Here is a 6,000-nt window from a genome sequence, read left to right on the forward strand (position 1 = left end):
TTGCATTTATTCTGTTAATCAATTTGGGGAGTTTTTATCATATTGACAATACTGGGACTTCCAACTCTAGATGTGCAATGTCTTTCTATTTATTAAAAGCTTAAGTTGGAGCCCTTTTCCCTTGCTTTAAACAGGAGTCAGGTGAAAAAAAAACTTTAAATTTTTGGAGCTTATAGTTTTCAAAGAATATATCTTGCAGTTCATTTGTTAATTTATCATTATTCATGCATTTTAACTCCACTGTAAATAGAATTCTTAATTTCATTTTTGGATGTTTCATTGCTGGTGTTTAGAAGTATAGTAGATATTTGAATAATGATCTTTATTTGGCAGCATTGCCAATTTCACTTATTATAATAGTTTTTCAGTGGTTTCCTTAGAATTTTTAATATGCCAAGTTATTTCATCTGCAACAAAGATAATTTTCCTTCCTCCTTTTCAATCTTGATGCCTTCATTGTTTTTCGTTGTATATTTCCCAATATTGTATATTGCCTTAGTTTTTACTTTCGTTTATTAAAATAGCTCTTGCACAATCCCATCTGGTCAGGTATATGATATTGTTATGTGTGCTGGATTCCATTTGCTGGTATCTTGTTGAGGTTTTTACATCTGTAACAGATACTGATCTATAGTTTTATTTTCTTATGATATCCTTATCTGGTTTTTGCTATCAGGGCAACGTAGAACTTATAGGCTAAGTCAGGGTGTGTTCCTTTTTCTTTCATTTTTTAAAAGAGTTTATAGATGCATAAGCAGTAGCGGTTCTTTAAATATTTGGTATATATTTGCTTTTTTAAGAAATGTCAAACTTTTTCTCAAAGACACTGTAACAGTTTGCATTCTCATCAGCAATGTATGAAGTTTTGTGTTTCTCCATATGCTCACAACATTTGTATTGTCTTTTTTTACCTTGTTTGTGCATGTAAGATGTTCATGTGCAAAAAGGTATTAATTTGTACTTTCCTGGGTATATAATGTTGATAGTATGTTCATCTGTTTATTAGCTACATATATTTGGTTGATGTACTTTCAATTTTTTAAAAAATAGGTTGTTTTGTTTTATTGAATTCTAACAGTCTCTTACATATTATAAATGCAACATTTTCTTCCAGTTCATGAGTTTTCTTTTCATTTTCTCAATGTTCTATCTTTTATCATTTATTATAATTTTTTATTTGAAAGGCAAGGACAGACAAGACAGAGAAACATCTTCCATCTTGGAGTTCACTCACCAAATGCCTACAACACCAAAAGGGTGGGTCAGACCAAAACCAGAAGCTTAGAGCTCCAGGGGCTGGTGTTGTGGCACAGTGGGCTAAGCCTCCACCTGTGGCACAGGCGTCCTAAACGTGCGCTGGTTTGAGTCCTGGCTACTCCTCTTCTGATCCAGCTCTCTGCTCTGGCCTGGGGAAACAGTAGAAGATGTCCCAAGTGCTTGGGCCAATGTGGGAGACCCAGAGGAAGTTCCTGGCTCCTGGCTTTGGATCAGCTCAACTCCAGCCATTGTGGCCATTTGGAGAATGAACCAACGGATTGAAGATCTCTCTCTCTCTCTCTCTTTCCCTCTCTCTCTCTCCCTCCCTCTCTCCCTCTCTCCCTCTCTTCCTCTCTCTGTAACTCTGTCTCTCAAATAAATAAATAAATCTTACGGGCTGGTGCCATGGCGCAATAGGTTAATCCTCAGCCTGCGGCGCCACAATCTCATATGGGCACCAGTTCTAATCCTAGCTACCCCTCTTCCAATCCAGCTCTCTGCTATGGCCTGGTAAAGTAGTAGAAGATGGCCCAAGTCTTTGGGTCCCTGCACCCACATGGGAGACCGGGAGGAAGCACCTGGCTCCTGGCTTCAGATTGGCGCAGCTCTGGCCGTTGTGACCATCTGGGGAGTGAACCAATGGAAGGAAGACCTCTCTCTCTGTCTCTCCCTCTCACTGTCTGTAACTCTACCTCTCAAATAAAGAAAGAAAGAAAAGCATTTTTTAAAAAATAAATAAATCTTAAAAAAAAAAAGAACTCCAACCAGCTCTCCCATGTGGGTGACAAGGACTCAAATACTTGGGCCATCATCAGCTGCCTCCCACGGTGCCATCAGCAAGAAGCTGGAATCAGAAGCAAAGACAGGACTCAAACTCAGGCACTCAGATTTGAGATGCAGGCGTCCCAAGCAGTATCTTAGCCACTGAGCCAAATGCCTGCCTCTTAATGTTCTCTTTTGAAAGGAAAAAGTTTTCCATTTTGATAAAGCCCATTTTTTTCACTTGCGGCATAATACTTTTTTGTATCATAGCTAAGAACTCTGCCCAATGCAAGATGTTTTATGATATTAACTATTCGATTTAGGTGTATGATTTTGAGTTTCTTAGTGTGTATTAAGGATCTCAATATATTTTTATATGTAAGTATACAAAAGTATATAATTATACCAGCGTTATTTGTTGACAACATGTTTTTTGTCCCTGTGAATTAACTTGGCACATTTGTTGAAAATCAAGTTGATGACAAAAGTTTCTTTATTTCTGTATTCCCAGTTTTTCTCTGTTGATCTGTGTGTTTATTCTTACCCCAGCATGACATTTTTTAAGGTTTGTTTAATTATTTGAAAGTCAGAGTTACACAGAGAGAGGAGAGGCAAAGAGAGAGAGAGAGGTCTTCCATCTGCTGGTTCACTCTCCAATTAGCCACAACAGCTGGAGCTGCGCCGATCCGAAGCCAGGAGCCAGGAACTTCTTCCAGGTCTCCGACATGGGTGCAGGAGCCCAAGGACTTGGGCTATCTTCTACTGCTTTCCCTGGCACTTTAATGGGGAGCTGGATCAGAAGTAGAGCAGCCTGTGTTCCACTATGATATGCTGGCATCACAGGTGGCAGGTTAACCCGCTGTACCACAATGTCAGATTTCCCTAGCTATTTTTCTCTGTTGGATTTCAGTTTTTGCACCAAAATAACATCTTTTAATTCTATTTTCCATCAATCTTTTTAAAATACCTTCTTTAGACCCAGAAGATAGGCCGGCGCCGTGGCTCAATAGGCTAATCCTCCACCTAGCGGCGCCGGCACACCAGGTTCCAGTCCCGGTCGGGGTGCCAGATTCTGTCCCGGTTGCCCCTCTTCCAGGCTAGCTCTCTGCTGTGGCCCGGGAAGGCAGTGCAGGATGGCCCAAGTGCTTGGGCCCTGCACCCCATGGGAGACCAGGAGAAGCACCTGGCTCCTGCCTTCGGATCAGCGCAGTGCGCTGGCCGCAGCGCGCCGGCCATGGCGCCCATTGGAGGGTGAACCAACGGCAAAAGGAAGACCTTTCTCTCTGTCTCTCTCTCTCACTGTCCACTCTGCCTGTCAAAAAAAAAAAAAAAGACCCAGGAGATATGGGGTTTTTGCATTATATATCACTTTTTATTGCTTAAAATTAATATAAAGAAAACAGATTCCATGTATATGAACAGCATATAGTAAGATCTGCAGTGTCCACCCAAGTGAACAATCTCTCTTGAATGGAGTATTTAGTCCACTCACATGTGATGCTAATACTGATGTGATTGAATTTACACTTGCTATTTCACTTGTTTTCAGTATGTCTTGTGTTTTTGTTTATGTGTTTTTTGTTTATCAAATTGATAATAAGTAAGCATTTTTAAAGATTTATTTCTTAATTTGAGTGACTGAGAGGGGAGAGATGGAGAATCTACTATCTGCTGGTTCACTCCCCAACTGGCCACAATAGTCAGACCTGGCCCAGGCTGAAGCCAGTAGCCAGGAGTGCCGTTCTGGTCCCCCACATGGGTGGCAGGGGCCCAAGCACTTGGGCCATCTTCCACTGCTTTCCCAGGTGCATTAGCAGGGAGCTGGATCAAAGATAAGTAGCCAGGACTCCAACAGGCACCCCAATATGAGATGCCAGCATTGCAAGAGGTGTCTTAATCTCCACTTAAAATCATGTCAAGTCCAACACAGACCCCCATAGTAAGCATTTTTAGTGTAGCATTTAATTACCTATGATTTTTAAACTTAATAATGGGTTAAGAGTTTATAATGTACATCTTAATTAATTACAATCTTCTTCAAGTTAAAAGTAGCTTTATTCTTGTAAACTGTAGAATCTTTTTTCCAGTATATAACTCCCCTGTTTCCTTTTATATTACATATATGCATGTTACAAACACAATAATAGAACTTACAATCATCGCTTTATGCAATGTATGCCCTTCACAGATTTTTCTTCATTTATTTTCACTTTTATTTAAAAATCAGAGACAGATCTTCCATCCACTGCTTCACTCCCCAAATGTCCACAAAAGTCAGGACTAGCCAGCCAGGAGCTTTAGCCAGGAGCCCAGAGCTCCATCCAGCTCTCCCACATGGTTGGGAAGGATCCAAGTACTTGAGCCATCACCTGCTGCTTCCCAGGATGTGCTCTAGCTGGAAGCTGGATCAGAAGTGGACTAGCAGAGACTTGAAGCAGGCACTCCGATGTAGAATGTGGGCATCCCAAATAAACCAAACACCTCCCTTCAGTCTTAGGGCTTTAAAGAGGTTAAGGGAAGTGAAACAATATATATGTGCATAGATTTTAACTAGGGTAAAATAGACATAACATAAACTCTTGATCATTTCTGAATATACAGCTCAGTGCTATTAGGCACATTCACGTTGTTGTAAAACATTGTCATCTTCCATCTCTGGAACTTTTGCTCTTGCAAAACTGAAACTCTTCACTCATTAAATAATAAATTCTCCTTTTCTCAATGCTCACCCTGGGAACCACATTTTCCCTGTCAGTGTGGGTTTGCCTCCTGTAGGTATCTTATGTTAAGTGGAATCACATAATACTAGTCTTTTTCTGACTGACTGATTTCACTCATAAAGTCCTTAAGGGTACTCATTTGGTAGCATAATCTAGAATTCCCTTCCTTCTTAAGTCTGAATAATATTCTGTTGTATATACACTAATTTGTCTGCCAAAGGACACTTGAGCCGCTTCCACCTTTTGTCTTTGCAAATAAGGCTGCTGTTAAGATAGGTGCACAAATATTCCTTTGAGGTCTTGATTTTTATTCTCTTGGATATACACCTAGAAGTAAAATTACTGGATCATATAGTCACTACACTTTTAATTTTTGAGGAGCTGTCTTACTATTTTCCATGGGAGTCACACCATTCACATTCTCACCAACCATACACACAAGGTACCAACTTCTCATTCTCACCAACAGTTATATTTTAAAAAAAATATACAGTAGCTATCGTAACAAGTGATTGATTGTGGTTTTGATCTGCATTTTATTAATGATTAGTGATAGTGAGCATATTTTTACGTGTTTTCTATTCATTTGCTTACCTCTTTGGAGAAATGTCTGTTCAAGTTCTTTGCCTATTTTTTAATCAAATTATTGGTGTTTTGTGGTTGTTTTTGAGCTGTGAGAGTTTTTTATATATTCTGGGTGCTGCTTCTTATCAGATATAAAATTTCCAAGTATCTTTTCCTATTGCATGGGTTGCTTTTTCAACACTGTTCTTTGATACAGTTTTGAATTTTGATATAATACAATTTATCTAGTTTTTCCTCTTGTTGCCTGTCTCTTGGTGCCATATCCTAAAAATTCATGTCAAATCCAATGTATCATACAGCCCCTCCCCTGTTTTTTCTGAGCATTTTATAGTTTAAGTACCTATATTCATGTCTTTGACCTGTTTGAATTAATTTTTGTGTATGATATGAGGTAAGGGTTAATTTCATTCTTTATCAAGTCAATATCCAGTTTTTCCAACACCATTTGTTTAAGACTATTTTTCCTATCAAAGAGTCTTGGAACTTTTATTGATAAATCTTTTCTAGTTTCTTAAAATATATAAATGTAATTTATGAGTTTGTGGCCTTCGTACTCTTTAATGTAAGCATTCATAGCTATATGTGTCCCTTTTAACGTATTTCATAGTAGTCCCTAAGTTGGGCACACGGTGTCCTCATTTTCGTCTGTCTCAATTATTTTCTAATTTCTCTTGTG

This window comes from Oryctolagus cuniculus, chromosome 1 (assembly GCF_051225735.1).
Source record: "Oryctolagus cuniculus isolate XC-2025 breed Fujian yellow rabbit chromosome 1, ASM5122573v1, whole genome shotgun sequence".
Taxonomy (NCBI): Eukaryota; Metazoa; Chordata; class Mammalia; order Lagomorpha; family Leporidae; genus Oryctolagus; species Oryctolagus cuniculus.